The 23311-nt window shown below is 32.4% G+C and overlaps 1 protein-coding gene across 1 annotated transcript in view; it reads right to left on the bottom strand.

The window, feature by feature from the left end:
• Positions 1-23311, bottom strand: part of LOC122711156 (fasciclin-2-like) — a 164491-nt gene that overhangs the window by 65340 nt on the left and 75840 nt on the right. The gene's annotated exons all lie outside the window — the stretch shown is intronic.

Here is a 23311-nt window from a genome sequence, read left to right as displayed (position 1 = left end):
TCGACTTCTTAGAATTTCTACATTTCTTGGAAATGACGTCAAATTCTTGGAAATTTCCGAATGTTCGAACAATAGAAGGTTACCTTTGGCCAAAAATTCGATTTTCTATTAGGAGAACATAATTTAAAAGGAGTTTTTTCTCAATTATCTTATATTTACCGTTCTCATGCTTACTTTTTTACCATTCCACTTATCCTATCCATCTTTTTAGAGTTTTAAAGCATTAACATTTGAAACATTTAGTGCTTTAAAAATTAGGTGATATATAATTTTAATCCGATTTCTTGCAATATTCTTGCAATACTCTATAGAATATATTCTTGATTAAAGTCAAAATAACCAGCGTACTATTCTCCGTTTCATATTCGGATCAAATTATCCAAAGGATAAAAGACTCTGAACTGTGAAAGTTGAAATGTAAAAAAGAAATTAGTTTCAATAACTATATGGAATATTTCCATATTTCCGCAGTATGTTCAAAGTCTCAATGACCGCAGAACAGCCAATGGCCAATTCCATGGAGCGCCGCAAAGTGCAGCATCGTATCGCCTTCCAAAGCCGAACGTTTGATTCATCCAACCGCAAACAGTTCCAGCCTCCAGCCACAAACCATTTCTTCCACAATCGATAACCCCACTGACAAAACGAAATCGAAAAATATCTATCCTGTATGGTTCTTTCCTCTTTGTGCGCGTCCAATATATTGTGCACCGTGCACTTTGTACATTACAGAATCACTGGCCGTTAGAATTGTTTGTTCGTGATATAGAGTGAAGACTTAAGGTCGTTTGAAAATGATCCCAGTGCACGAACTAGTCGATTTTCGTGCAACAGGTGTGCTAACCTAGATTCTTAGAATAGATGTGGAAATGAAGTGGTAAATGATAAGAAAGTATTGTGTATGTGTTTGTGTATGAGAATGGATAATTTTGTTGTAATTTATGTGAGTGTGTGTGAATGATATTAATCTGTTGTATGTGTATAATGGTAAAAATCGATGGAAAATAAAAAATTTCCAATCAAATTTTTTATTTTTTTATCGATTTTAATTGTGATTGTATGAAAATGTACATAAAAAAGAATTGTAAAAAAAATTATTTACAACGTGTGATTTATTCATGAAAAATTGATAATTGTAAGTGTGTGTGAAAATAATAAACAGGAATATTAAGAGTAATAATTTCCTCTTTTATATTCCTATTTATATATATTTTATATTCTATATTTTGAAGGGAGAAAAATAAAATGAAACGTTTGTAATTTATAATTTATTGTAATTTCTTTTTTAAATAAAATCACATTCTTCAAAAAAAGGAAACTTGCGTTTATTTATCCATCCCATCCAATAAATTCCCGCTTTCCAAATCCAAATGCCAAAGATTCTGTAAGTCTTCCACAATCGGTTTTCCCATAAGACAATCCAGAAAGAGGAGGATCTTGCCGATAAAGGGATTTCCAGCGAAAAATTTCGGCGAGCTTCCATCTGCAGCACCTGCTTACCGATGGGACAGAGGTTGAGGCGAGGGGCGATATCCGGCAATTTCGGTAAAAGGGTTCGCCTATATAGGAGGGTGGTGCACCTGGTGACGGCTAAAAGCTATTTTCCCGTAATTCACCAGGCCGTCTCACCCTGGTTCCGACGATCGTATACGCCAGCAGGCTGTTTCCATCAATTTTCCAGGCGGCGTTGCTCTGGCCGGGTCCGTGGCGACCCCGGTTCCGCGGCAATAAGTCGTAACTCAGCCGATTCCGCGTGAGAGGAACCGGGAGGAGAGAGGTCGGTCGGTCCAGGATGGCGTGCGTTCACGACACAGGGAGTACGGCCGTTTTTGGATGAATATTAAATTGCCAGGCAAGCTCTGGCTTCGTCGGTTGAATTTGGCAGAACAATAGAGGGTGATCTTATTACGTTTCGAGTGGTTCGGGACGGTTTCGGATGGCGTGGGACGGAGGGGTAGGGAATATGGTAGATATGAAATCTGATGATTTAATATGTTTCCCTCTTTTGCGTGAAATTTCTCTCTGAATGCCGGTAAATGTGATTTTGTTACGTTTGTAGTGGTTTGCGGTTGTTTGGATTAAAGGTCTTGTAAATTCTTGTAGATTCTTTCACCCAGAGTGAGAGTAAGTGAACAAGTTCCTCTTGTTTCTTTAATAAAACACACGTATCTCAATAATAATTTGAAACAATTATTATCAGAAATACGATCTTGAATTTTAATAGTAATCCATTCCAGTATTCGTGCAGTATGAAAAAATTTAATTCTTCGTAAAGTTAATAATTTCCAAATCCAGTTTCTTGTAATATATCTTGAAAACTTGCATCAAGTTTTATTGTCGTGCACCATTTCATTAATTTTCACAATTGTACTTTATATCTTCGATTTTTAAAGTTCAACCAACTGTATCTCTGAAAGAATCCACGATATTGCAATCCACGAATATGCGTAATTATCGTCGTTAGTTTCCAAATGATGGTTAGCTGACGATACGAAAAGTGTTCATTAACGCTTTGAACGTCGAATAGGGTTAGCGAACTTTATTAGTGCGGATGCGCCATAAAACGAGGGTCGCAATGACTTCCTCGTTCTCACTGATCGCTCCATTCGCCTTCTTCCCAAGCAGGTCGACTAATTTTCGCACATGACCTCAAACTCTTTATCACGAAGAATTTCACTTTGTATATATATATATATATTTCTTTTCTTTTCTTTTTAGATAAAAATATTCATTTCAATTTTATGTTATGTTATAATAATAATTTCATTTGATAAATTTTTTCCTTTCGATGATAAGGTTTATGTTAATTTCAGTTTCCATTTCGATATTTGCATATGATAATTGGACTTGGAGATTTTCTTCTAAAACAAAATATATATTATATAATATATATCTTCGTTTATTTTTCGCCTTTATATTTCCTATAAAAATATTAATCCGATAAATTTACAATTCTACCAATTATTTAAATTGATTTTAATTTTTGCTTTTTAGATAAAGAGATTTATGTTAATTTTAGTTTCAATTTTAAATTGATATTTGCATATGATAATTGGACTCCGATCTAAAGTTAAATACTCATTATAATATTTAATATACGAAGCCTTTATTTATTTCCATTTATTTTGCATTTATTTTCATAAAAATAGTGATTTGCATAAATATCTACTCACTTACAATTTTAATTATTTATATAATTATTTTTATAAATTTATAATCATCAACAATGGAAATAAACTATTTAAAAATTTCTCAAACTAAAACTATTACCTACATCGAGACTAATTTTAAACTTCAAGGGGACACACTTCATTCGCAAAAATATCATTTAAAAAATCCTTAAAATAATTCCATTTTAAAAATAAAATAAAAAAGAATACAAGAATTTTCTTACCTTTAATTCGATATTTATCATTGACCACGAACGAATTTCAAAATTAAAACTGTGGTCTCATTCCCTTAATCCAAATTTAATCTTCGTTTAATACGAGGAAACGAGGAAAAGGGTTGGCAGATCCGTTTCGATGCAAGCGACAAAGCGGAATTAAAAGACAAAAAAAGCATAGACCTAATTAAAGTCTGAATCTGCCTCCCTCCCTCGAGTGGGACACGTTCAACAAAATGTCGGAGGCTATTGTATTGTTTCGTTAACCCCTTCCTCTTCAACAACTCTCCCCCTCCCCTCATCACTATTTTTCTTTACTCGTTCGACGAATACGATTTTCTTAATGGAATTCAATTGATTCTCTCGCAAGCCTCATTTTGTTTAATTGTACCGACGATTTCTTATGCAACTCCATTCCATTTTACTTTCTTGTTAGAGTTAACAACTCGAGAAGTTCTTATGAATTCCGCTCGAGAAATTATACGAGAGCGAGTGATCTCGTTTCTTTTAAATGTGATTGAAATTGAACGTGCGAGTGGAGACTCTTTAAAATTGATAATTGAATATGGAGAAGAATATTAGGATCGTAATAAATATGAATCTCCATCTTCTGTTATAACGTCGATCTTTTTCCTTCGTTAATTAGTGGGATAGCAAACTAAAATAAAAATATTTGTGTTAGTAATAATACAACAGTGTTAATTTGATAATAGAGAAATTGTTCGATTTACCAAAAAGCTATTCTCAAACTTATTATTTCTCTAACAGCCAGTTAAAATAATAATACCTCTTATATTCATTTATTATAAATAATAAACAATTCATTTAATTGAATCTTTTGGAAAAAATAGAAAAATAACGAACGAAAACGAAATTATATTCATCGTTTAATTAATTATAATAAAAGGATTATTCAGGAATGAACAAAAGGTGTTATTATCTAATTACTCAAGTAAACCAATGATATTTCCGTACAAACAACCCCTTCGTCAACACTTTCCTTTCTCTTCATCCCCGCATCTACCTTCCCCAACCTTATCCTCAGTAAGGAATAAACCATCCCTTTAAACCCTCGAAATTAATCGCGCAATCCTATTGCGACAAAAGTAAGATCCGACTTCGTGGAACAGTTGAATAGTTCCTCTGTTAATAGGTATCCGCTTAAAACACGTTAATACAAAGCAGATATTCCGTGACAGAAAGCGAGGAAGGAGAGAATGGTGCTAGATTCTGAATTCTAATCGAGGAACAAAGACGAGGTAACCTGCCGCTTCGCAGCCTATTGTCAACGTCGAATGTAAAGAGGAGTAATTATGAATCGCTTAATCACGATTAAGTAGTAAAAGATATGCGAAGGAATTTCTATTGACGTGTCTTTGATATAAGATGTAAACGGATAGTCTGCAAAATACTTATACATTAATAAATTCGTATTTACAATGAAAAATTTTATTATGATTTGATGCAAGATTTTAAAAATATGTGACTGTAATATACTGTAACCTAAAAGAAGAATTTTTTAATTTTTATATAGAATTGATAATAAGAAAAAAAATATCTTAATAAACACAGAAAATTGAAAAATTAATATTTAATACTTACAGTTTTGCAATCTCCCTTATGAACAATTAGCATAATATATGAAATAGAAAAATTTTAAATGATGAATCTTGAATCCAGATCTATATATCCAAGATAATGATAAAATTGTATTAAATCATTAAACTGTTTCAATGAAATCAAGTTTAAATATTGGCAGTTTATCAATGAAATATAATCTACTTATAAATACTTGTTTATGTTTTATTATCCATAATATATATTTTGTATTAGGTAACGATATTAGCCTGCGTTTGTTTTTCTTCAACCCTCGTTATTTCGATTCGAAATTCTTTCTGATCTCATTAATTCCACGCGAAATCCATTAGTCGCGTCGATACACTGGCTATGAAGATAGCAGAAAGGGCGGCAGTCAAAGGCCAGCCGGGTTGGTTTCAATGATATTGAACGAACGTAAAACGCGAAACTGCCCTCGAGAGAGAGAGATCCAATAGAAGCAAAGGTTGGACGGGGTAGTTGCTCGACGATGCCTCCAGCGGTATTTTTTTCCCTGATGTTTGTCAGGATGAACGATTCTAGGGATCGAAGTACGTCTCGTTTTTTTTTTTTGGTGGATTATTAGCTACATACAATATAAAATTAAATTTCGTTGCACAGATATATACGTATAAAAGTATTTGGATTTATAATATAAGTGGTGTAATTGTTTGTGATGAAAGTGTGTTCAAATGTTTGATTTCAATGGAGGAGCAAAAGTTTGAATAGCAAAAGATATGAAAATAAGAAAGATTCGATTGTTTCAAAGTAAAGAGAAAAAATAAAGATTCGAATATTGGAAATTGAATGAAGGAAGATTTTGTTATTTTAGAATTTGGAATTGTATAAAAATTTGAATATTTGAAGGGTGAAACGACATAAATTTAAATATTGAAATATAAAAAGTAAAAGTTATTTAAAGGTGTGAAAGAATGAAAGAATCTAAAAGGAAGAATGTAAATTCAAATGATGAGAAATGGTATAAGACGATGAAAGTTCAAATACTTGAAAGAGCAAAAATTTGAATGTTAGAACAGTGAGAGAGTTTGAAGATTCAATAGTGAAAATACGAAAATTCCAACGTTTAAGAGAATGAAAATTAGAATGGTTGAAAGCGTGAGAAAATTAAAATTGAAATATTTGAAAGAATGAAAATTCAAATATTAGAAAGTCTGGAATTTTGCAGATTTATTCATTTTCTATTCTAGATTCTCTTCTTGAGATATACTGTATATATATATTACAAATTCATTTTATGTTCCTTTTGATAGATATCAACTCGATACGTTCTTCAAATCTTCAAAGAAAAATGTATCTTCGATATATTTCGTTTCACACAAATAATTTCGTTTTTCTCTCACAAATAAATGGTTACACGAAAGAAACATGGATTGCAGTTTCCATTTTATCCGTATTATTACAATATTACAATATCTTCACATAAATCTCACAAATGGGACTAAAAATTAAAACAAAGATATTCTTTTATAAAAGTCTCATATTAAATATTACTATTCTTTAAACAATTATCTTCCTTCCTTTGAACAATATCTTTTCACAATTTTTCATTATTCGTGCTTTCCTTTCATCTCTTGAAGAATTATCCATTGGAAAAAAATCAATCTTTACTTCCTTCTTAATTAATTTTATTTTTTCTCATAAATTTTATCTACAAAAAATATTCAATTTCTATCAATTTTAAATAAATAAATTCCCAAAAATTACCGATTCGCACGTATTTTTCTTTTTGCAATTGCGATTCTTTCTCGTTGAAGAAATAGGTGCAGAATTTATGTGTCCAATGATGGTTCCAGAACGGGAAATCGGTTAATGGAATGAGTTACGAACGAATTCGAGTCGCGGCAATTGTGTCGATGGTGATACAATGCTCGTTCGGTCTCACAGTGACTGATTTCTCTGACAGTGTTTGCGCGCATCGGCCGGTAATTGTTAATCGCCAAGTGTCGTGAACGCATTAAATTGATTGCCAAATAAATGGATTATTTTGTTCGGTACAACCCTGAAATCGTATGGAACATGGCGAGTGGAATATTTGCGGTGGTGGAAATTTTCTCCACGTCGTGTTTAAACGTTGGATTTGCTGGAATTCAAAATGAAGAGGGAAAAAATTACAAAAAAAAAAATGATAATAATTTTAGAAAATATCGATAATATTTAAAAATTAGAAATATTTCCAATCAAATCGACTTTTTGCTATAGCTATTGTAAATTATGTGAAATGAAATACCGATAAAAACTTATAAAAATTTTGAAATTTATATTTATGGAGAATAAGGGAAAATATTTTCATTGAACACACATATAGCTAATATAAGTTGATGAAATGATTATAATGATATAATGATGATTAATTAATACTTTTCGATTGACGAATAAAATCGAATATTATCTAAGATAACTTGTAACAGAAATTTGAAATATCATTTTAATGCATCGTTTTATTAACCGTTCAAAAGTTATAATGATGAAGATACAAGAGATAATTGGTAATATATAGGCTTGAAATTTTATAATCCATCTCGAGTTACACTTAGTATGCACTCGTATCATTTAAAAGTATCATTGTTAAATGTTTAGAACACTAGAAATATTTCTTATTACTATAGATTTAATATACTAATTCAATACAATTTATCACAAACTTTTAATCACGAGGTGAGACATCTCTCGTATTAATAAGTTCATTAAAAATCACGTCCAAAATAGAGTTCTCTTGATCGCAATTATTTACATGATCAAAGAAACCAATTCGAAAAAAAAAAAAAGTGACACCAAATAAAACGACCAAACCACTTTCAATATTTATGCGCTTTGAAAGCCCCGATGTTGACAAAAAGTATCCGATAAACTATTAACAAGCCTACGAGGATACACCGTGCACCCTGTTTGCCATTATCGACGTTTCTACGTGGACCCATGCCCGGAGAACAGCAAACTTAATTAGGCGAGTATTAAATTAATTATCGTATAAATATGCTCGACGAGCCAGGTGCTCGACGTTGTTGGTGAAAGTTGTTACCCTTTTCTCTCTAAAAGTTCGGAATTTCGAAGCGGAATGTTGAAAAATCAACCCTCAACGACGACGTTATTATGAATAAAATTATTTCGAAAGAAATGGCATTAATACGAAAATTGTTGAAATTTTCTTTTATATATAAATTTTTTATTGTGAGATTAATGTGAATAATCTAATAATCAGAATATCTGTGAGGTTTTTTTATATATATTTAAATGATTTGTGAAATTTATTATTTTTTTAAATAAATTGTTTTTAAAAAGCAATAAAAATTGTATTCTGCAACTAACAATTTTTATGAAATCTTGAATTGTAAAACTGATTTTTCCTGTTTGATATAATATAATTAAAATTATTTTCTCTTTAAAAAATATATCGCTTCAAACAGGACCTGTATAAAAATTTTATTTCGAATATTATACAAATCATGATATTCATTTTCAGATAACAATTTCTATCAAATAATAAAATTATTTTGTATCCTTTAATAGAATCTTATAACACAGCGATTATTTTTTATTGAAATATGTTACGTTTCAAACAAAATACATGTGATTGAAATTTTATCGAGGACAATCCTGATCTTTGAACAATTAACCACCGTCATACATACAAATGCCACATTTATATTTCTATTTTTCTTTTTTATTTTCTCCCTTGATTTCGATCGTGATTCGCAATTTTTCTTCCCAACCAATTATCAACCATTTCGAAGCTTTACGCTCGGTGAAAGCAATCGTCGAACGAGCTTTTTTTTCCCAATCGTCACCGACGTTCCGTTTTTGTCCGCCTTCGATTGCCATCGATTCGGCTGCGATTTCGTTTCGACGACGACGGACAATGACAATAGGAAGAGCTCACTCGCAACCTATTTCCAATCCTCCATCCACTCTCGCTCAGAGGCCACTGTTTCTAATTGTTAATCACAAAAGCGTCACGTTACATAGCGAATAAATATTTCTGATTGTTCAATCAATTCTACGATTCTCACGTTTAACTGATTTCTTTCCTGTTTCCTGATTTTCTATTTATAAAATATAAAACGATAAGAGAATATTGTGAGATAAATTTATTTAATGATACTATTAAAAAGTATTAATTGAGATTATACGAAACTTACATCCTCTCTTATTTATTTACCGTTGAAAGTTAAGAAAAAGAGTTCAAAAAGACTTTTTCTTCATCTCAAAAATTCTCGAATTCTCGTCGAATTTCTTCAAAATTTCTTTTTCTTCACCGCGAATTCGAAGGTTCGCCGATCTGAAAAAATTCTGACGTTACTTACAATTTCAAAAATCTCTAAAAAATTCCCAAATTTCTCAGCGCCCTCTCCTGTAATCCCTCTCCCCGAGGAACGATGTTCTCTTGAAGTTAGCTCGAACCTCCCCGCAAAAACAGCCACCAATTAAAAGCGCTTCGCGAAGAGTCACGCGCCTCTCCACCCTTCGAACATCCCCCTCGCTGGGCGACGAAATGAAATTTCCTTCGTTTCCACGGTGGCGAACGAATCAAGGAGAGGAGGTCGAGGAAAATCGGGCCGCGACTTAAATAATTCAGTCGCGAGGCCTCCGACAACTTCCTCCGCCCTCGGGCTGAGTTCCGCTTTCGCCTTTTCGCATTCCCCCCCTCCTTCTTGTCCCTGCAGGGGACGTGGCTTGCCAGGGGTGGAATTCAGATAAGAAAATCCTCCGTTTTCCATCCGAGGGATATTCACGCCGTGAATCACGTGCCGCTGTCGATGAGCGGAAATATCAAATTCGATTTTCGCGGAGACGAGTCCAGGCCCACCCCTTGTGTCACGCTTATTCTCCACATTCACAAACCCTTGGGTCACGATGCTTCCTCTCTCTCTCTTTTTTTTTCTTCTTTTTTCGATGTTTCGTGCAAGTGAGAATAGTGTCTCATAAGGGAAGTCATCGATAAAAATGTATAAATTAAGTTGTTTGATTCAAAGCTGGATATGATGTAAATTATTTTTTTGAACGATATTTCAATAATTTAAATATTGTAAATTTAATGTATTGTAAATTTGAAAGGGGTTAAGAAGATGACAATCGTTTGTGATTATTTTTGGATCGTAGGGTAGTCGCATGTATTATTCGTTCAACTTCGTGCAATTGTGTTGCATTGATAGGTTCGATCTCTTGTAAGATATTCCATTGTTGTAATGAAACACCCTGTATATATTTGACTATCTAATTTTCTCCATCTATTTGGTTTTCTCTGGCGTTGTCATTAATGCGATCTGCACGAGAACTGCGAGCGTGATGGAAATTTCAACGTGTCGGGGAGAAGTCGATTCTGGTACGATGGCTGGGGTCGATGAAACGGAGAACATCATTTCCCTGTGAATACAAATAATACTGGGAGACGTCGAGTACGCGGGCCCTTCGTTTGCCGTGAAAAGAGATGGAGGATGTGGTACCTGTGGTGTTTGCTTGTGAAGATTTATCGAGAATCACAATGGTTTTTGATTCGATTGATTTGATATTGTTTGGGTTTGTTGAATTCGATTCAACGTATAAGTACTGCAAATATTTGTTGCCAGATAAAATAACAAAAGAAATTTTTTTATTTTATTGGTTTGAGAGATATTAGGATGGTTTTTTTTTTGATTAATTGGTTATCGTGGTGCTGTGTTGGCTTATTTGAACTTGCTGAGAAGAGTAGGTAATCAAATTGGCTGTTGAGATAATTTGTAATATAATCATTGAAATTATACCATACTTAGATTATATTAATAGAATATTTTCTTCTGTATTTATTATATGATTCTGTTAGATAACTCCATTATTGAAAGAAAGTCCATTTTATATTTCAAATTATATTTGCTGTAATAATATATAAAATATTTTCTTCTTTTTTTATAAATAATCCTAGAATATATGTAGTGTGTTTGATTTTTATAAAACTGTTAAAAAACTGAATTTCTAAAGAAAATTCCATCTCATACTAGAAAATCTAGTTTCGTGAAGAAATTTCTTAGTAACATAGTTTCTTGATACAGTTTAATGTAACTTTCAATTACAGCATGTCAGTAGTTTAATTCACTTTTCCCAGCCACGCGTCTTCGAATGCCTCCAAAACTTGTTTCCACATCGATAACCTTCCAATCAATTACAAACACGAACTCGTACACCTTCTTCGAAATTCCACAACGCAATCCCAATCTTAATCCTATCAACAATTCTTCCATACTCCCCCAACCCTCTTATATAAGCACTTCGCTTCATCATTCGATCGATTGAAGATTTAAATTGGAATTCCATCAGGTTTCCCGCCATTCCAGCCTCCATTTTCGTTCCAGTTTCGCTAAGAATTCATGAATAGTTAAAACAGCATATTCACAAGCAATTATAATCGAAACAAGTTTCCAGAAAGATTAAGGATTTTCAAGGAATAACGAGATTCGAATCAAAAATAAATTGATGTTAAATAGATTGTATTCAACGACAAAAAATATTATAAGGAAAAATATAAATCTTTTATTTTATTCATTGTGATAATTTAGTTTTAATTATTGCAATTGTTATAGCTATTTAATTTTAATAACCATTATAAACTTACCAATCATTTCCCTCCTGTATTAGATTGTCTACTATAATATATATATAATATATATATACTTATAAAATTATTAATAATATCGAATTATTAGTATGGGATTATTATCATTTATGATTAATATCAAATCGTTATTATTATTGAATCATAGATAATATTATTAACAAGGAATCATCTTCAAGATAGACTTAACATATGGAAAAATTATCAGCACCGAATTTTGATTAATCTGAAATCATTACTATTATTAGGCTGAGGATTATTATTAGGATTATTATCGAGTTATAACCAATATCGAACCACAGTCAATATTCAGTTGCAATCAATATCGAATCATCGTCAATATTAAAACGTCATCAATATCAAATAGTCGTCTATATTGAGTCCAATATCATTCCATTCTGCACAATCCTATTATTCCCCAACTGCACAATGAATCAAATAACAAATAATTATTCTATCGAATAATTACTTAAAAAGTTAGAATATTGTTAAAATCATAAAACTTTAATTTAAATAGGATTTAAAAATATCCAACCTTCTAAATTATATTTATACCATTTTTTAACATTCTATCTCCCTCTTAAACAATTGGATTATCATTATAGAATAAAATAATTTTCCTTACTAATATATATACATTAAATTTTCCTTAATTATCGAATGACCAGACACTTTTATTACCAATTTTAAATCTCAAATATTCTATATCTGATATATAATAATTTTTTCACAAATTTTTTATGCTGTAGCATAAATCTTATACAAACATTATCCACTTATGAAATATTCCATCTATTTAATTCCACAAACGAAGCACGAATTCGCATCTTGTCTGAATTAATATGGAACGCTTGACTCATCTCGTCCCTCTCAAATGGCACAATGGACCTCGTTCCGTCAAGGGTCACCATTGTAAGCTCGATGGACCGCGACTTTAGATTCGATAGGGATGCACATGTCGCGGATCGTGATGGACAAAGAGGGCGACGAAACCTGTTACCAAACGAAAATTACGCTCACCGAAATTTCTGCAACCCCTGCGGTTGCAGTGTGTAATGCGTCGATGATAATTCGCGAGGGTAACGAGATAACAGGGTTTTGCATTCATGCTTTGCCTAATTGAATAGGTGATTCACGATGGAAATAAACTTTATTCCGATTTAGTTTATATCGTATATATCCATATACGATATAAGCGAGTTCTTCTTTATTCATAAATATTGATAAATTTTATTTTCTTACTTTTAATCCTTTAGGAATTTATAAATTCCTTTATAAATATTTAATGGAGAAATATCCTTTATTTTATTTCCCGATGAGAATATTTTTATTTTTTGGTTTAGTTTATTTATAGAAGGAGTATTGTTGTATTGTTTTTTTATTTATTTTTAATCATTCAGAAATTCACGAATGTTGAATAGAATTTGCGGTTAATATAAATTTTCGATGTTAATGTATGTTAATATTTTAGGTACGAAATATATTTATGGTATGCCGTTCGAATTGCTTGTATTTTCTATTCAGAAATTATTCGATCAACATGAAACATGAATGGTTTCGATGGATATTTGTGATAGAAAATGCAATTCTGGTGATTAGTTAATGCGTTCACTGTTCATCGGATTTCCATTACTTATGTATTAATGAGTGACTATTAATTCATTCACAATCTATTTCTATAATTATAAATTTCCATATATGCGTTAAATAAAATATACGTATATATTCTTCTACTTGTGTTTTATTATTACGAAAATCCTCTTCTCTCTCGTAATTAAAATTTTCAATAATTTTTGCCAATAAAATCCTAAACCGAGAACAAAAATCGATATTAAATATGCCAAATAACAGTTTAATTTTAACAATTTTAAACGAAAAAGTAACAAATTTTGTATTTCATCTTAAGTAAAGGAATACCTTCATCATATGTAACAATATCTGGATATAAGAGTCAATAATTTTAAATATTATAATCTTATACAATTATGTAAAAATGTAACTTGGAAAGTAAATATTGATATAAAATGTTTAAATATATCCATTTTAAATTTCGAGAGGAAGCAATACACTTTATTTACAATATAAATGAATGATATATAACGACACGATAAAAATTGTCTATGATAATACTACTAATAAAACCAGCTGCGTCGCCGAACCACGGAAAAAGAGTTGTTTGTGATAATTTACGAGATGATTTATCTCTGTGCAACTTAACGTACATAAATCATACACGCTAGTTTATTCCTGAAACAATGATAACCGTAATCAAGTTTTTATTCAAAAACATTTTATTCGAAACAAGGAATTTTAACATGTAGTACGAACATTTCATCGTATACAAATTCATTCACAAAATTATTTGATATAATATGATTTTTCCAATACCTGGTTAAGTAGATTTTAATAAAAATATATATTAATATTTGTAACAAAGTTCAATTTTAACTTTGATTTCAAATTAAAATCAAAGTTAATCGAAATCGATTGGAAATTAAATGAAAGAATCATTATAATACGATTTTTTAATATTCCGTACGTACGTGAAACAGTATTAAATCGATGAACATTTAATTTCACCTAATTTACATGTATGAAAATTAAATGAAATTACAGTTATAGAATGTTTAAAGAATAAATTATATTATTCTTTACATTCTTTTAATAAGAGAAATTTTATTTTTAAATTCTCAATTACATTTCCAAAAAATTCAAGTCTAAAATAAATGGTAACTATGTAAATTTTTTCCATATTTCCAACTTTATCGTCTCTTCTTCGTTAAAAAGAAGATTAAATCAAAAAATAAAAAAATCATGAAATTTACGAATATAAAAAGCATTCATATGAACTCCATATGAAATTTCATACTCAAAATTCACGAGAGCTTCACAGATAGATTCACCACACCTTTAAAATTGCAAAACATCATAACGCTATACCTTGCATACTATATATACATTGCAATAAAATATTATAATATATTCTACATATTATATCACTCACGATACATAAAAGACACGTACCATGAAAATCCACGATTCACGAGCTTTACACATCGATAAATTCCACCACACCTTCGACAAATTAGAAAATACGACAATATATATATATATATATATATATATATATACAATACGCGTTTATGAAAATTCATACGAAAACGTCTCTCGACACGATGAGAGTGGCACGATTCCATTAACGCCTCGAAAATGGGGTAAGAAGGCATATAGGAAACGACGCAAATTGAGCGCCGCGGCAAACTCGATTTCTGCCGGTAATCCAGGCTTCCGGTTTTAAAGGGTGGTTCACAACGGCCGGACTTACGCGCCGTTGACGCTCCCCCGTACTCGTGGACGGGATTAAAGGGTCCCGTGGCGCACGAATAATTTTCAACGATGCTCGCCACCAACCACGCCGTGGGGACCGGAAGATTAATAATTCGTCGGCCAGCCGGTGAACCGGCCTTAAAGACGAGCAGCCGCCCTCGAGGACAGAGATCGTTCTTCTTGAACGAGTCATTCCTCGAACGAGAGAACGTGTACCGATCGTTAGCCGATCGTCGATGACGATTCTATTGTTCTTATGGATGGAGGGAAGAATGGAAGGTATTGTTCGATCGAGCGAATCTTGGTAATTGTGGACCTTGGATGATAATGGAGACAGATCCATTAAAAAGGAGAGAGATAGTTGTTGAGAGTAAAAAAAGAGTAAGAATTTTTATTTTTACGTAAGTGATAGAGTAATTGAGCGTGAGATTCTTATTCGGTGAGAAAAAGATGAAGAATTATCAAAATCCTCGTTTTCGTTTAATTAATAAAAATTATATTTTTTTTAAAAAACGAAATATATTGTATATAATTATATTGCAAAGAGCTATATCTAATTGTGAAGAACGAATTGTATTGGATTATTATGATTGAAGTTGGATAGAATTATTTTTATATTCGATAATTTATACGATTAAAAAATTTGTATTAATACACGTAATATTTTTTTATATTAAACTTTATATCCATATAACGTTATATATGAACTATTTTAGTGGTTTTAGTTGATTGAAAGGAGTTCTTTTGTGATCACTGAATGTGATTGCAACAGTAAATGATTTGATTGGCATTTTCGACGATGCAATATTCATCGATCATAGTGGATTTTGTTAAATTTTCCGCGTGACATATTCTATTCGTACTAAAACGGTTTCAAATTTTCCAAATTATTGCCACTCAATTCCAATTACCGAAACTCCGCCTATATGTATCTACCGGTAAACGATTCCTATTTAACAATTTATTGCTCGAAAACATATGGCGTTCACGATTCATTTATATACCATTGATAATTTCTGCACTAATATTCCATATATCTCCCATCATGATATTCAGCTATTATATCATTCTGTATATTCACTTTCCTATTCCCCATTAGAATCAATCATTTAAACGTACAATTTACAATTGCAGACATAAATAATAGTTTAAACCTGTCAATTTATTCCTTTCTTTTACCAAAAACTGCATTAAAAAAAATGTTTAATTATATCGCCATTACAGTATCAAAGAATCTTCGTAAAAATTTCTAAAAATCCTCCAAAAATCTCGAACGATATATATATATATATATCACATTTGTAATATACATATATTCGTGTTTAAAAATTAAGTAACACTGTTCAAACGCGAGATCTTCGTCAACTAATTTTCATACGAGTTAAATATCTAAACAATTATTACTAAATTCTTTTCGTAATAAATATAATAAAAAGTGTTATCGGCGAAAAATATCAAAAAATCGTGAAAAAGAAAATAATAAATCAAAACAATACGTTTTAAAACACTCTTCACTATTCAGAGATCGATCCACCAACACCAATTCCATCATCACCCGGTCGGAAATACCATACGTTCCTGCGAAAAGTCACGCGACATCTAACAGCACCCATGACTCCGGGATCTCCCCTCCCTCTCCGTCTCCGGCTTTCCATCCGAGCGGAAGGTCAATCCCGACGGTTCGAAATTTCGGCCCGGCCCCGGACTACCACGAAATTAACTGTCAATCTCAATTCCATCCCCGCTCTGCGCCGCGAAAAGAGAGACAGAGGGAGGGGGAGGAGGGGCCGCCTCTTTGACACGGCTGGTCCCGCAACGGCCGCGAGATATCATGGCGTGGCCAGCATCCCTCATCCCCTTTCGGGGGTGTCAATTAGAAAGCGGCCGATGGTGTCTGCCAGAAACGTCAGTCCGACGTTACACGCCTCCTTTTCCCGTCAGGCTTGATTTAATCGAAAAAAATTCGGGATATATCGGGGTCACGCCTAGTTTCGAACGGGGGATGATTTCAATTCTTTTCCCTCTTTCTCTCTCTCTCTCTCTCTCTCTCTCTCTCTCTCTCTCTCTCTCTCTCTCTTTCTCTTTCTTTTCTTGGGGATCTTTGATCGTCGATGAGGGATAGATTGTATAGTAAATAAATGGGGTGGTGATTCGTGATTCTGAACCTGAGGGGATGGGGTATGGAGGAATCTGTGATTTGAAGCGTGAATTGGGATAGCGTTGGAAATGAATGTTGATATTTCGCTGAATGGTTATATTCAGTGTTTGCAAATGAATCATTTACGTTATAAATTGGAAAATTGTTATTATAATGCAACAATTATTATTGTTTATTATTATTATTATTACTATATTGTTTATAAGATATCGAGTATTGTAATTACCATAATGTTTGTTAATTTATTCAATCTTTGTTTAAATTATCGATGAGACAGTCTATCGATAATTTATTAAGTATAGACCAGGAAAGATATTATCTGATGCTTTTATAATGTTTTTTAAAGACACTACAGATTGTATGAATCCATTGGAAGAAGATAAATGATGAAGAGTTTTCGATATAACTATTAAATAATAGTTATTAATATCCAATATCAGTATGATCAAGTAATTTTCAGTAATTGTTATATCGAATAATAATAATATTAAAAAAAAAATAGTAATATAATTGATATTAAATATCGAGATCAAATAATCTTCGAAAAAGAATACTTCTCCATAGAACGAAACTTCGTACAACGAAAAATTATTCGACCATTTCGACCTATTTCGAATCATAGACTCCCTGTCACGAATCGCCACCCACTCCCATGGACAATACTTGACACGCAGCCACGCGTATCTCGAAATCGGTGACACGATTTATTTGGACAGAGGAGAGTCACCGTTGATACAGATGATTGACGGAATTGGGATTTTGGGAGTTTGTTTTAGAACTGAAAGGATCGTTTTGAATGGCGCCAGCCTCGGATTAATAAAATCGTTTCATTGGATCGTTGCATCGATTGTTGGTCCTAGACGCTTCCTGTCACTGCTAGATAGCAAATGATTGAATATCAGCAACAGGATGAATTCAATATTCCGTGATCGATTTCGAGAATATGAAACTAGGATTTCGTATTGAGTGATAATTCAATATAGTAGCTCGTGAAAATATTTAAACTTCATCTTATTTGAAGGAAGATTTGTTTAACCTTAAAATCCTATTTTTAATGAAAATTTATGTATATGCATAATAATACATAAAAAAAGTGAATTATTATTGAAATTTTGGCATTTCACTTATTTATATTGATATTTCGGTAAGAGAAAAAATATGATCCATTGTGTTCTATATATTCGCAAGATTTCATTAAGAATAAAAGATTACTCATCAATATTTCATTAAAAAATTAAAAAAAGAACTTTCACGAAGCGGAATAATATAAAATATAATTTCATTTTTTATTTGTAAAGTCGAAGTTCATTTGCAATTTGCGATTTAAATTTTAAATTCTCGGTCTCGAGACAATTCAATTCTACGTCTATCTTATACTGAAACGATATTTTAAATGATCTTTTCGCAGTTAAATTAACTTGAAAATAAAAGAAAATTAAAAATTAAAAAAAAAATTCTTTGCAATCTGAAAGCTTTAATGAAACTCTGGTCATGGGGAAACTGTTCGCCCCACGGGTTTTTTTAAGTTTTTATTTAAACAGCCAATGAAAACATGACAACGTCAACAGCCAGACTCTGTGGTTTCCTCTCTGCTGAACTTATCGACAGTTTCTAGATAAAATCACTAGGAATTTTCAAAATCATGGGGCTCAGATCCTGTTTTTTTAACGAAGTGACGTTTAAAACAATACTTTGATATTTTGGTACGAGTTAAAATTGAAAGATTCTTCGCTTCACGCACAATTCATCGAGGAAAAATACATAATTTACTATCGCAAAGAACGAATTTAACAAAAGGTTTTTAGAATTTTATAAACTTTTTTATCAAATATTCACATATTTCTTTTAATTAAAATTTGTCTGATTACTTTGTATTTCTTAATTAATTTATATTTCGTTAATCATTTTCAATTATTTACGCGTTAAAAATTATTACATTATTTAATATCTTCAACAAAAATCCATCTTCCTCGAATCTTAAATCAAAACTCGATCTATGCATCATCTTTGAAAAAACGAAATACCCAAACAATAATTCTCCATACATTTTCCACTAAACTTATCCACATGACGTCAATCCTAAAAACACGAAAGATCTACACGCTTTATCATCCGTTCTACGAATGCTCGATTGGAGTGACGTGGATTCGAAACTAAAGAGAGCAATCAAATCCGAACAATAAAGAGAAGAAACGATGGTGGAGGGAATGAGGGGCGTGGAGGGAGGCTGATGCCTTTAAAGGATGTATCGAGTTAATGACAATGGTGCCATTTGCATCTGGGGCTACGAGGAAGCGGATAAGTGCATCTCGCAGATGAGCACGTAGGCGGTGGTTGTGCGGGATCGTTGCACCGGCCGATAATTGAGACAAACCTCCGTTCTTAGGTCATCGCGGAGGACTTCCAGCTGAGAATGAATTGGCAAACACGATAACTAATGGCTCGTGGGTCCCTAATGACGGTATCATTTCTTCTTTTTTTCTCGCTCTCTCTTATCCCTTTTGAGGACAACGACAGGTAATTGGTACGTGCGTGGGTGGAAAACTACTTGTGAAACGATTTATTACGAGTCAAAAGATTTTTTTTTTAAATTGTCGATAGCGTTTTTTTAGAATTTTACAATTTTTTAAAAAGTTTCTTCAAGTTATACTCACGATTTTCAAATAGGACAAGTAATATTATGGCCTTGTACTTTTTGAAATCGTGCCTGGATAAAAGAAAACAAAATATTCTTAGTTTCCACAAAAATCGTTACCTTAATTTAAAACTTACATTTTCCCAATCATCCTTTAAATAATCGTTTAACAAATCTCCACGTGGCAGATCCATTTTTTTTTCCCTCTTTTTCCTTCTTCCAACTCGCGAAGATCGGTCGATTCATCAAGATTTACCATGGACCTGCCCCGCCCTCGTAACTGCTCGATTTTTCATATTCCCCGTTCCCCCTTGGCCACCCTTCAGAACAACTGTACACCTAGACAAGGCCTCGACCCCTCCTCGTTTAATACGGATCGACGTCAACAGCCTATTTGGAACGATCCATACTGGACGCAGGGATAAATCGGCTCCGTTCCACGCTTCTACGATAAATTTCGGGATGCAGCATATGCCTGAGGGGGTGTAGTCCACCCCTGACTGACAGTGTATGGGTTTGATACGGTGTTCCACTCGAGAGACGTGCGAGTGACGAGTCCATCGATGTGGAATGATCGTCGTGAACGTCGTATTTCGATGGTTTGATTTGACCGTCTTTTGGATAATGGATGATGGGGTATAGGTTTATAGGCTTTGATATTGATTCGTTGTATTATACGATTGAATCATTGTTTGACGTATCGATCACCTAGGGTTGATAAGGGAATTAATAGGGTATTCACAGTTGGATATACAGTTGGATAATCGGGAGAATGATTTTAACTTTTGTATCAATTGGATATCTAATTCCCAAGTGCATGAATTTTTTTAAATGTAATGGAATATTCATCATATGTTTTGATTTTCGAGATCGAAAATTATAGATACTGTTCGATTTTTAATTTTAACAATTTCTTAATAGTAATAAAATTAAACGAACTTAAAATATAAATCGATAATAAATATCGACGAAAATAATAACGATCTCTTCTCGAATTTCTTTCGAAGAGAAAAAAATAATAATTGGATATTAACATCGATTAACATCTTGCTTCGATAAATTTCGAATCCACTATGCATCATATATATTTCCATAGCGTGAAACGAATTTCTGGTCGAGAAAATATCAGTGAAATGGATCACGTCGATTTGTCACGCTCCCATACGATACAAACGATTCCAGGATAGAAAATATTCAATGAAGATCGACATGTAAATCGTCACGATTCGAGAAAGGCTCGAATAAAGCTCGTACGCTCGACGAGATTCCCGATATGGGCTGATAAGTACTTGAAGTTGGGGGAGAGACAAGGGACAGCCCCTTCTGAATTACCAATGCTCGAGGATTAATCGTGACTCATCATAAATTTCCATCATCAGGATCTCTCTCTCTCTCCTCTCTCTCTCTTTCTCTCTTTCTCCTCGTATTCTCTGGAATAACATAGAGGAAAAGTTTAGTGGAAGTTCGGTTCCTCAGCTGGCGACGATACAAATAGGTCGAATGTTAGGACAATTCCCCGTTTTGGAACAGGGTGGAGTTCCTTTTAAGAGTCGAATGCATTGGTAAGTTGCGGGAACGTCTGTTCGCCAAGTTTCTGCTGGAATTGGACAACTTTTGCCTCTGCATTGTAGAGGTTTCGTCCGAGACCAGAGATGAGCCGGATATGCTCGCGAATGGGTTTAATGGTCTTCTCTGTTCTCGATTTATATGATATTGGAAAATGTTGCGGGATTGTTTAAAACTAGAATGACTCCAAGTTATTTTTACGTCGACGAGTTTGAATTTGTTTTCTTTGGATATCAGTTGAACTGATTTGATTTTTATATCTTAGTAATAAAGTATCTAAAATCTATCATTTATGTAATATAAAATAATAAAATGAAATAATATACTGTTATATGTTATGTATAAATATATAAAATAATAAATCATTATAATATACGATGGATATTACATCATATATTTACAATGGCAAATAGATCAATATTTTGTAAGTTTTATCGTATAGTCTTCAGTATTTAAAAAAAGAAAAAAAATTAAATTTCGATTATCTGCGCATGATACTTCACACCTTGACATTTAATCATATCAATGCGAATAAAAAATATTATTTTTTATTTCTATAAAATTTCATTTTTTTTTTCAAAACATTAAAATAAATATAACTTCTCTTCACACGTAACTCACAAAATCGATCGTCTCAACATCCGTCTCTTCCATCTTTATGGAAAAACATCTCTCGATACGTCAAAGAGAATACAATTCCCTTGCAAACCGCGTTCCAACTCTAACATTGCACACATCGGGTAGCCATTTCTCCGTAAGCTTGAAAACGCATCGATTCGCTGCCGCTTACAGTCGATTTCCGGGATTCGGTATTATCTCAAAAAGTTCTGTTCTCGAGAGAGAGAGATCAGAGAGAGAAGAAGAGAAGGGGCAGAGATGGAGAATTTCGCAATATTATCGGGAAAACTGTTCCCCTGTTCGAAGTGAAACGAGAGAAAGAGAGATCGAGGGCAAGCTTGGAAACCCTCGTTCGAGCCGATATATCAAAATTACTCGTCGACCATAGCCCTGCGCTCGATCTTGGCGGAGGGTGGCCTTCGTGATGGACGTCTAATCCCTAGCCTGGAATTAGCTGGAGACCGGTGTCATTGGAATTAACGCGGGAGAAATCTGTTTGCTGGGAGAATAAAGCCGTGTGGAAGGAATGAACTGTGGAATTTTATGAGGCGAGTTTGTACGAGTGATCCTATGGTCCATTTGAAAATGGTATTAATCTCTTGAGCGGTTATATCGTATAAGCACACGATGAAATAGGAATACGCGATGTTCTATAAATTAATCTTCTTCTAAAGAAAAAATTGAGAGTAGATTTAAAAAGAGATTATTAAAATAATCTTAATTGCTTGAATCTATTTTATATATTTTCAATTTTTAAAACGAATAAGAAAAAAGTTAATTATTGAAAAATTTGTCGAAGAGAAATAAGTTTATGATTAATATAATGAAGGAAGATCGAGCAAGTTTGGAAGAAAAGTCAATTTCTATAGTTACAAAAGTAAATTGCAAATGGAAAATAAAGTTCAACGTAACAATATATTCAAGGGAAGAAAAATATTTCTTTGTATAATTCTTTACCTACCTTTCTTAAAGAAAGTTTGCTGTTTAAAGTGAATCATAAATTATTAGAAATTCAGAATTTAAGATAACGAGAAGTTCAATATTTGCTTCATATTTTTTTCGAATAAATATTTTTTCTAGAAAAGTAAAAGAAAACACTTTTCTATAAATGTTTATTCTTTACGAAGGAAATGAAGACTTCTTCCCATATAAATATTTTTCTTTAAAATGAAAATCGAACCGATATTACGTTTAAAGTTAAATTCTAAAAGATTAAAATTTCCATCTATGCAAAATGTAATTTCATAATAAATTCAAATGATAGAAATAAAGTACAAAAAATATTTAATAATCTCTTTTTAATAAAAAACTACTTACTAAATTTAATTTCACAGCGTGAAATTAATTAAATAATTAATTACTAAATTAATTTGTAAAATTGATTGTAAAAAAAAAAATCATCCAAAATTTTATTTCAATCTC

This window comes from Apis laboriosa, unplaced genomic scaffold (genome assembly GCF_014066325.1).
Source record: "Apis laboriosa isolate Shangri-la unplaced genomic scaffold, ASM1406632v1 scaffold111_cov153, whole genome shotgun sequence".
Classification (NCBI taxonomy): domain Eukaryota; kingdom Metazoa; phylum Arthropoda; class Insecta; order Hymenoptera; family Apidae; genus Apis; species Apis laboriosa.
Note: the sequence above shows the minus strand (reverse complement) of the source record. Positions and strands in the feature narration are given on the sequence as shown.